The sequence below is a fragment of the Salmo salar genome, chromosome ssa02 (genome assembly GCF_905237065.1).
Source record: "Salmo salar chromosome ssa02, Ssal_v3.1, whole genome shotgun sequence".
Classification (NCBI taxonomy): Eukaryota; Metazoa; Chordata; class Actinopteri; order Salmoniformes; family Salmonidae; genus Salmo; species Salmo salar.
Genome location: NC_059443.1, coordinates 69,146,249 through 69,157,688, shown reverse-complemented (window position 1 = coordinate 69,157,688; position 11,440 = coordinate 69,146,249). Strand labels below are relative to the sequence as shown.

General features: G+C 46.7%; 1 pseudogene; it reads left to right on the top strand.

Moving 5' to 3' along the window:
* Positions 1-7,012: 7,012 nt before the first annotated feature.
* LOC106591467 (neuronal pentraxin receptor-like) overlaps positions 7,013-11,440 on the top strand; it is a 9,078-nt pseudogene continuing 4,650 nt past the window's right edge.

Below are 11,440 nucleotides of genomic sequence, written 5' to 3'. Positions count from 1 at the left end.
AGGAACAGGCTACCTCATTCATCACCATTGAAATCAGGAAAGGCAAAATGCACAGTACAAAAGTGTACTTAATATGTTAAGGTTAGTAGGCTAAAGACTTGGTGGGTTGTGCCAGCTAGTGACCACTCTGCAGAGCTGGGCCTCCCAGAACAAGATTCAGGATGAATAACGCTAACTTGCCCTTCTGCGTCTTGTCTAGCGCCTTCTGCGTTGCAGGACGACCAAAGGGGCTGACCCCGTCACGTGACAGAGCGCTCTTCTCCCGCTTCGGGGTGTAGTGTGTGCTGTCTGCTGCCACTGTGACAGATTTGGGGAGAAAGAGAAAGCGGTTGCTTGGTTTTGCCAGCAGACAGTGGAGTTGGTGTTGGACCGAGAGCAGTCGGGCATTGAAGATGGAGCTCTCTGCGGTGGGGAACGCGTTTTCGCCGCGAAGCCATTCTGAAACGTATTGCAAGTGAGCATGCTGCCGTTTTTTTTGTCGCTGCAGAAGAGCAGACGTGGGGAGGGTTCTGCGGCGTGCTTCGAGGGCGAGAACCGAGGATCTGTTTTAATGACAACGGGGAGGCCTTGTTGTGGCTAGTAGCAAGCGGATGCTTCTCTAGCAAGCCGTTTTAGCTAGCCGAGAAGCTAGCAAGTGCTGTGCTGATGGTTTGCGAAATGTGTAAAAAATAGCTAGCTAACGTTGCACAAAATGAGTGGCGTGTAAAGACAACGTAAACTTTCGAAGCAATTAGAATGCCAATTAAAATAAAGGCCGTGGGTTTGCGTTACTGCAAATCTACGCTTTGTCTTTGACTTTACCAGACAGCGGGATCTAGGAAATATATGATTGCACTCCCGCATACGCAAAGCTATCTCGCCAAACCATACATTAAAGTGACTGTGTGTTTATTATTAACTTTAGCTACATAGCAGCTAAATCAGTTTTTCCCTCTAGCTTGGGTAAATGTTTCTGTCTGGATGCCAGTGGAACTAATTTGCTAGCCAGCTTGTCTGTGTCTGGGTTGATGGTGGTGTTTTGTAGCAGCTTTTCCCTCTAAAAATGACAAAACAAGACAGCATACTACAATTTGTTAGTAGAACTGAGCCAGTTTATATTAGTCAATGTATTGATGTATTATTTGAGTAATAGTTAGTTTAATATTTATTTAGTGATCATGAATAGCTAGGGTAATAAGAAGCAATTCTTGCTCATACACTAGCTATAAAATGGTTGAATACAGTATTGAACACTTTTGGGATTTTTCTCATTCCGCTGTAATTCCTTTCTCTCTTAGTCTCGCCTAGAATACCTAGTGAAATGGAAAGGATGGGCACTGAAGCAAGTGATTGCGTTCCCAACTAAAAATCCATTCAGAATTGTAAATCTTTGCATACCAGCAATCACCTTGTCTGAAGAGACATGTTGTGTTTTATAGTACATATATCCTAGTAGCTACATCTTTAATAGACTTAACGTCTCCAAGTTATACCATAACATGAAAATGTTAGCCGAACTACAGTGGACTGTTTTAGTGCTGTGTTAATCCACCGTACGCTGTGTCATGTTGCCAAACGTGGAGTGGAATGTGCGGCACAAGCTTTGATACTGTTAACGCAGGTTATGTAACTGTTGAAATACAAACAATTGTTGGCACCTCTTTGCTTTAGACACAGATTTGGGAACAGAAGAGGGAAAGTATCCTGGATGGCAGACTGATCGAGGAGTTTGAAACAGAAGTACAGAGTGGAACAGTTAACAGTATTTCAATTCTTACACATTATTCAATTCCTTTAAGACAAGTGATGTTTATGAACGGTAAGGACATTGTTGAAATATCAAAAAGTAATTCCAATTTCTCTCCTGTTCTCCCTCATTTTCTAAAGCCCCTCTATCTTTCTCTCCTCGTTGCCATATGGTAGCTGCCTCCCATCTATTTCACATCGTCTATAGTTTAAACGCCTTATATCTGTGCAAGTCCTCTCTTTGCCTTCTTCCGCCTTCAGAAACCTAGCTTAAAGCACTCTGCTGCTTACAGAGGGATCGTGTTTACATGGAACTAAAATGATCCCGTCAGTAGTGTAAGTGTGTGTGTGTGTGTGTGTGTGTGTGTGTGTGTGTGTGTGTGTGTGTGTGTGTGTGTGTGTGTGTGTGTGTGTGTGTGTGTGTGTGTGTGTGTGTGTGTGTGTGTGTGTGTGTGTGTGTGTTCAGTGCGAGTCAAACAAACGTCAAACTGTTATTCTTTTAGTTTTTTCTTCATATTTGTCCCTATTAGCTGGGACGCCATAGCAAACCAACCGCCTTGCCTAGTGTCCTGGGGTCCGCTGTTTGCTTTTCACACACCCAGTCTGTCTCATATTCTCAGCCTATTGCCGATATAAGTGCACTACTTTTGACCTGGAGCTCGCGATAGGGATTTGTACTTAACGGTAAGGCCCTAATAGGGAATGATTAGGTTTTGTAAGCCACCGGTCTTTTGATCATCCCTGTTTAACTGGAAGTTGGGGTAAGTGCAGAAACAGGATGTTAAGAAATAAACTTCTCCTCAGTTAGGCTTTGAAACTTGTATCAGGGTGGTCTAGATGTTTATAATACTTCAATAATTGGCTCAATCCCAATTCAACCTATCCCAGCCTATTGTATCCAGGCAGGCTGGGGGTCAGGGTAAGAAACAATCCCAATTCAACCCATCCCAGCCTATTGTATCCAGGCAGGCTAGGGTCAGGGTAAGAAACAATCCCAATTCAACCCATCCCAGCCTATTGTATCCCGGCAGGCTAGGGTCAGGGTAAGAAACAATCCCAATTCAACCCATCCCAGCCGATTGTCAGGCAAGGGGTCAGGGTAAGAACAATCCCAATTCAACCCAGGGTCCCAGCCGATTGTACGGCAGGTTCGGGTCAGGGTAAGAAACAATCCCAATTCAACCCATCCCAGCCTATTGTATCCCGGCAGGCTAGGGTCAGGGTAAGAAACAATCCCAATTCAACCCATCCCAGCCGATTGTATCCAGGCAGGCTAGGGTCAGGTAAGAAAAAATCCCAATTCTAACTACAAAGCCATCTCCAGCCTGGTATCCAGGCAGGCAAAAGGGTCAGGGTAAGAAACAATCCCAATTCAACCCATCCCAGCCTATTGTATCCGGCAGGCTAGGGTCAGGGTAAGAAACAATCCCAATTCAACCCATCCCCAGCCACTTGTGTGCTTTTCGATTGTACCAGGCAGGCTAGGGTCAGGGTAAGAAGGACAATCCCAATTCAACCCATCCCAGCCTATTCCAGGCAGGCTAGGGTCAGGGTAAGAAACAATCCCAATTCAACCATCTCAGCCTATTGTATCCAGGCATAGGGTCAGGGTAAGAAACAATCCCAATTCAACCCATCCCAGCCTATTGTATCCAGGCAGGCTAGGGTCAGGGTAAGAAAACATGTAACGTATTTCACTGTTGTGACGTTAACTTTGCTCGGGTGATTAATTGTAATCCCTTTGTTGTTTTTTCTGAGAGCGTGAGAGCGGAACTCAACGGACCAAAGAAGCGGGGACCCAAACCCAAAAATCTTCCTGCCAAAGGCATTGTTTTGGATGTTCTTGTCTACTGCTATCACAATCTAGCAAAATTAGGATTAGCTGATATTACATCGGTCCCAATGAGAACGAAGAGCAAGACAAAACCTTTCCTGCTGGAGGTTATGATGATGATTTTCTCTTGGAATTTAGCAACTCACTTTACTTTCATCTCTCTCCTTCTCTCACTCCCTTCTCAGGCACGTGGCGTGGCCCAGAAGAGAGACCATTACTCGAGCACCCTCAAGCCACTTCTTCCTCCTCTCTCGAGCCCCTTCATCCTCCTTCCCCTCCATGCTCTCCAGCGCCCTCCCTAAACTCAACTCCCTGGCAGGAAGTGCGACGTACAAGCTGAAGAAAGAGATTCGAGCCTTTGCACTAGTATGTCCCGCCGCCCATCTTGACCCTTGCCACTCCCGGATCCTTCTCCGGCCCCAGTGGGATTCCCCTGTGGCCCCGTCTCCCCCTTCTCAGACCGTCCGCATCTCAATCGGGTCGCGTCAAACCACCTGTGAGGTCGTAAACGGGGTCGCATCATCCAACCTCAAGGTCATGTGTCGGCAAAGCCAGGAAGTGGAGGCGGAGTGAAGGGCGCGGGGGTAACGGAGGGGTGATCCGGCTCCATGTCCCTCCAAGGGGGTCGACAGAACATCCCCTCCCGGAAATAGGATCATGGGAAGAGGATGGAGAGGCTCCGTACCCGGCCTTCCAGCCCATGCTGGGGTTTCCCATGTACGGGAAGCCGTTTGGTCTCCAGTGTGTGGCGGCCCGGACCTCTACACCTTCCACACTTCAGCCACAGGCTCCAGCACTGGGACCTCAGGGGCTAGGGGACCCAGCCACCCCCTCTCCCTCCAGCTCCAGTGGATCCACCACACACCAGCCAGAACCATCCTAACCCCTCCTGGACCCGCCACTGGGGCCTCTGGGTCGATCCCAACTTGAGCGCCCAGGCTTCCGGCCTCGCCAGTCTACCAGCCACCCCCAGAGCTCCAGAAGAACTAGAACGCCTGAACAAGGACCAACCCCCCTCCTCCCCTCTCTCCTTTGCCGGTCCTCCTCTTCCTCCTTTGATGAGGGAGGAGGATGACATGCTCTGGACCTTTCCGCGCCTCAGAGGGTTGGTAAGAGGGAAGCCAGCCCTGTGGCCGGCAGAAAGCCACGCCCTCCGTCAGTACCTTCCTCCCCTCACCCCCCGGCGCCTGCCCCTTGATCTCCATCCTCAGAGGGTCCCGCTGAGGTGACCCTGACGGCACCCAGAGATGTGGCGAGCAGGCGCCAACATTAGTGGTGTGACCGCGTCACCACCAACCTCCTCACCGTCACTATCAAAGAGTTCCCCTCCCCCTCATCCCGCTTCCTCCTCCCACCCAACCAAGCCTACATCCCAGTAATGCACCTCCTCACCCCCCACCACCACCCCACTTTGGAAGAACCCCCCACAGTCCAAGCCATAGGGAAGAGATTAAAGAAGTGGAGATGAATAGAATTAGCCTGGCTCCACAGATCTGTTTGTGCTGTCTTGGCCAATCCTGTGGTCTTGTCTCACGGGACCAGGCTAGGGAGATGTCTTATTCTTTAACAAGAAGGTAAAAAAAAAAAACTTCCAATGAAGAATAAACGAAATATTGAAATATTGAAGAGCGTTATTTTTTGAACAGAACTATAAAAGCTAACAGCAGGGCGTGCAATATACATCTATAATAATGTTGATTTGTCAGCTTTATGCAGCATGATTTCTCTTCTGAGGATCAATAAAAGTTTATTCAATTCATGTCCACTCTCCACAACCTTTGACTGTTTGGAGGCTGGTAATAGAAACCTTCAGTCATAATAACGTTCAAATCAATTCAATCTTATTGTACGGGAAATTCCTTACAAAACCAATAACAGTGTTTTTGTTGTTTGTTCATATTTATACCCATTTTTTTTTTTCCTTGGAAGTCCAACTTCTAAGGTTTAAATGAGGGTGATGAAATGACGTTGCACTTGCTTTGTTGGGTTTCTTCCGCAATACTGCATTTCTACATTGGAGATATTAGCAACGCACTTGACTCCATTAGTGACAACAACCGTATTTCTGTATCATTTCCGTATCTTCAATATCCTAATAATATGAATTACAAGCCCTTCTTTTTTCCTCTCTCGAATGCACAGAACCATATAAGTATATTTATATGCACGCACAATGTTAATTCAGCTGCAAAAAGAATAGAAATACGTGGTGAAAGCATAGAAAGTTAAGTTATTGCTTTTCTTATTGCCATGTTCCAACGCCTGCCTTTAACTTTGCTTCGTCTTCAAGATTCCGGAATGTTCAGTATTCCTGGAACCTCAGTCAAGACTTCTAAACTGACTCTCTAATTATTTAAGCCTTCGTAGACTGCATGGAGTGGACGAAGTGATGATGAGTGCTTGCAACCTATCCACCGTGAACACGTCTGTTTGTACCACACCAGATATTCTCTGCATCATGTCTGTACCTACCTACCAGATATTCTCTGTGGAATAACCTGTAGTCCAAACCCTCTCAATGGCCTTTTGAACCAGTTTGTTAGTTAGTTCTGATATCCTGGTCCCAGATCTGACCATCTTCTGGTGCTGCCCCTGTTTCTATAGAGGCCCCTCTCTCTCTGTCTGGTGTATTTTGTACAATATCATTACGTTATTAAAAGCATGTATGTTGCCTTATAGCTGCTTCAGTTTCCAAATCCACTGCATCTCGTCAAGTATACGTATGAGAGCGAAGCTGATTTGTCGTCTAAGTGTTTTGATACTGTGATAATAATAATACAACATCCTACCACAAACGCATCATCATTCAGCTGTTAATGGAGAAACTATTCTCTTGACTGTCATTGCTAAACCAGTAGATTCTTCTTGACTGTCATTGGCTAAAACCAGTAGATTCTGTTGACTCATTGGTTGAGCCAGTAGTGAGTGTTCGCGTACTTCTTGGTGATGTTTTAACAGTTGAATAAATACGGTAGCTATAACTTGACATAGTGGCCTCATATTACCATTTGCTTGCTCAAGCAGGGCTCTAGATTTCTCTTTTTTTTTTATCTTTCTTTTTAATTTGGTCAATTTTTGGATGTATTTCAAGAGCCATAGTCATTGGCACTTTAATGTAATGACAAGGCCGACCTGAAGAATCAAATATTAAAATGTGTGTCCAAGTGTAAACTGTTTTATGGGGGGTTCCATTTCGAGGAGCTTTTGCCGTGTATGTACCTCATTATATATTTTTGAATGAAGTGTGAATGTGGATGCTTTACCTTTTTAATAATGACCTTTTATTGTTATTGTTGTTTTTGATTTATGTCCAATATGGGTTTGATAAGAATGGAAAACCCCTGATTTTTAATGAATTATAAATGTGTGTCAAGACTGCAGTTTATGTCTCGTAATATGAATGATGTACATTGAATTGTGTTAATGGTAATAATGATGATAATGTACGGGATAATGTCGACGGTAACGTTGTATAATGTAGCTGAAGCATGTTTTGTCAAGGCTTGCCAGCAGGTAAGAGCGTGGTCATCGTTGACGTTTTGCTTTGTTGCTTTCTGTATATGTTCTGGTTGTGCGAGGCTTTTTAAAAAGAACACCTCCAAGACAGTTCTTTTGTCGTTGTCATCTTCAGTTTCTTACAGAGTTCTCATGAACCTCTTATATGGTGATTCTTGTGAGTTTATCAGCCAAGATTCCATTTGGAGATTCAATCTGGAATCTTGGCTTTCAGCCGAAGGAGAAAGTTGTGTGTGATTCTCTATGGCTGGTTTCCAGGGCCCAGGCTCAAGCCTAGTCCTAGGGACTTAGAGCAGTAGGTCTGAGGAAACTGGCCTGAGCTCGGTACCACTGTGTTGGTAGTTCCCTGATGGTCCACATGGTGGCCACTGTTAACTTACAGGTCCATGGGCAGGGTTGCTCTTAGCTTCTGCATTCTCAGAAAAGGTTTGAAGAGATGAAGGTTAAAGGATGGTGGTTGTGCTTCCAGGGCTTTGGTGGCCTTCTAGGTCAGCCACGGAACACAGAAGTTGAGAGAATATCTGTGTGGACACACTACTGTGAGTAAAGATAGCCCCTTCTCTTCCCATTGTCCTTCCCACGACATGTTTTATAAGTTCCTAGGTATAGCATCACAGACAAACATCAGACAGCCTGGTGGAGGAAGATGCAAACAGTCATCCAGAACCCTGACAAACTTTTACAGATGCACAATTGAGAGGATCCTGTCGGGCTGTATCACAGCCTGGTACGGCAACTGCACCGCCCACAACCACAGGGTTCTCCAGAGGGTGGTGCGGTCTGCACAATGCATCACCTGGGGCAAACTACCTGCCCTCCATGATACCTACAGCACCCGATGTCACAGGAAGGCCAAAAAGATCATCAAGGACATCAACCACCCGAGCCACTGCCTGTTGACCCCACTATCATCCAGAAGGTGAGGTCTGTACAGGTGCATCAAAGCTGGACCGAGAGACTGGAAAACAGCTTCTATCTCAAGGCCATTAGACTGTTAAACAGCCATCACTAACTCAGAGGCTGCTGCCTACATTGAGACCCAATCAAGTGCCACTTTAATAAATGGATCACTAGTCACTTTATACAATACCACTCTAAATAATGGTACTTTAATAATGTTTACATATCTTACATTAGTCATATCACATGTATATACTGTATTTTATATCATCTATTGCACCTTGCCTATCCCGCTCGGCCATGCTCATCCATATATTTCTATGTACATATTCTCATTCATCCCTTTAGATTTGTGTGTATTAGGTAGTTGTGTGAATTGTTAGATTAATGTTAGACATTACCACCAATGTGGAACTAGAAGCACAAGCATTTCCCTTACACTTTCGCATTAACATCTGCTAACCATGTGTATGTGACCAAAAAATGTGATTTGATTTGTATGCCTTAGTCTACTATCGTCCTATTCCTACCACACTCCTCACACTTCAATCCTTCATCCCTTTAGCATCCATGTCCCTCCAACTCTTCTACCACCTTCCCTCCCATCCAGCCCACCCCATACTCTGGCAGGCCACCCATGGTCCCCTCTCCTCTCCCGACCCCAGCCAGCCCTGGCTCTGGATGGCCTCAATCTCTAGTTTTGGTCTCCCCATTCCTCCTCCATCTCCCAGAACCAGCCCATCCTCCCCCTTCTCCCTCCTCTCTCCTCTCTCACCATCTGGCTGGCCTCCCATTGCGGTTTAGGGACTGGACAGATGGGACTTCCTAGTGGGATGGCTGACTCCAGGACATCTAGAGCACCCGGTGTCACAGGAAGAAGAAGAAGATCGTCAAGGACCTCAGCCACCCACGTCTTGGCCTGTTCACCGCTACCATCTAGAACCCGGAGACAGTGGTACAGGTGCATCAAAGCTGGGACTGAGAGGACTGAAAAACAGCTTCTATCTCCAGGCCATCAGACTGTTAAATAGTCACCACTAGCCGGCCTCAGTACTCTGTCTTGAACTTAGTCACTGTTACTAACCGGCTACCACCCGGTTACTCAACCCTGCACCTTAGAGACTGCTGCCCTATGTACATAGTCATGGAACACTGGTCACTTTAATCATGTTTACATATTGTTTTACCCCCTTCATATGTATATAATATATTCTAGTCAAGGCTTATCCTAACTATTGCTGTACACACCTTTTCTATTCATAAACTGTCCACACTGTCTATGCACACCATCATATACATACACTGAGTATACAAAACATTATGAACACCTGCTCTTTCCATGACATAGACTGACCAGGTGAATCCAGATGAAAGCTATGATCCCTTATTGATGTCCCTTGTTAAATCCACTTCACTCAGTGTAGATTAAGGGGAAGGGACAGGTTAAAGAAGGATTTTTAAGCCTTGAGACATGAATTGTGTATGTGTGTCATTCAGAGGGTGAAATGGTTAATAAGACAAACATATTTAGGAGTATGGTAGAGGCCAGGCACACTGGAACATTACAGGGAACTGCAATACTGCCGGGTTTTTCACGCTCAACAGTGTCCTGTGTGTATCAAGAATGGTCCACCACCCAAAGGACATCCAGCCAACTTGACACAACTATAGGAAGCATTGGTGACAACTTGGGCCAGCATCCCTGCGGAACGCTTTCGACACGTAGAGTCCATGCCACGACAGAGTGTGGCTGTTCTGAGTGGGGATTTACATTTACTTAATTTAGCAGACGCTCTTATCCAGAGCGACTTACAAATTGGGTTTGTCTGTATTGTTTTGTGTTGTTAGATATTACTACACAGCTGGAGCTAAAAACATAACAATTTCGCTGCACCTGTGATAAAATCTGCAAAATATTTACGCGACCAATAACGTTTAATTTGATTTGATTTACTAGAGTATATTGTCCAGACAGACTAGACTAGACTCGTGCTGTGCGTGGGGGATACCGTATCGAAGCGTCGGTTTATGTTCCGGTCTGGTAATAGAGGATGTATGCCCCATACACTCATTCCGCTGTGAAGCGCGCACATACACACACAATCCATAAACGGGTGTAGTATTTCCGGCCTCTCTCTCTCTCTCTCTCAATCACACACACACACACACACACACACACACACACACACACACACACACACACACACACACACACACACACACACACACACACACACACCTCTATCATAATAGATGATGTTTATGGGCTGTTATTTGCCCTCTTCACCTCCAATGACGCATCCCACACACACACACACCCTCCACTCTCCCTCGTCTGTCTCCCCGCCTACCTGTCCTGGTTCCCAGTAACGTACGGACGGAGGACAGGAGCGGAGCTTTAGCAACACCGAGAGAGGGGAGACGGTCTTTCGATTTAGGCCTGCTGACAGAACAATCGGTATTTCTACATTTAGGAGAAAAACGCAACAAACGCGTCCGTCACCGCTGTCGTTTGTTTTCTGCGCGCGTTTGGAGGTGGGTTTTTTTTGGTGGTGGGGGGCGTATTATAATATAGGCCTAGGTTATTCGTTTTATTTAATCATATAAAAAAGCAGGTAGATTAATCAACTGATAGGCTATCGAGGAGCGGATTGTGAAATCGCACGAGTGATGTTGGTTATGGAGCATTTTCATAGCCTAATGTAATCTAGATTGTGAGGGGGAAAACGAGACCTTTTTCCAATAGAATCTATCTTTCCCAACGGAATTTGATCTCTGATTTGTAGGCTAATCTATCGATGCTTTAGTCCATCTCGCCACGCTTTGCCGCTAGTTCGTTGTCGTCTTGGTCGGTGCTGGATCCGTGGTGTTCCTCGGCGCGGTCATCTGCATCATCGCCAGTGTTTACCCGCGGAAAGCTGCCGCTCATCAGGACCTGTCCGACAACGCGACTCTATCTGCTGAGCCCTGTTTTCCTGGGCTCCGTGGCTCACGCCGGTCCATTGGGCGCTCTCCATGGTGCTGAATCCTAGAGGGCTGGCGGAGGAGGCGGCTTGGGGCTTCCGGCTGGGGTCCCTCCACTCTCAACGAGCTCAGCCCCGGGAGGTGACCGGGTGGTGGTGGAGGGGCGCCGAAACAGTTCAGTTTTCAAGCCGGCTCATCTGCAACTCCGATCCGCCGGAGAATGCAAGCCCAAAGAGCATGAAGCAGCAGGCGGACGACCCTTCACTCCCTATGTGGATGAAGACTGGAGCTTCCTCCGGACCACCGCGGACGACCTCCGGCAGACCGGTGCAGCAGAACGGCCAGATACTCATGGATCAGCGGACCATCCGTGAGCTGACGGGGAAACTGTCGGAGTGCGAGAACGCCTGGAGGACGGGAGTCCCGGGCACTCCGAGCGGAGCCTGGGGGCCTGGGCGGGCAACCGTCGACTCATGGCCGGGGATGATGTGAGCTCGTCGG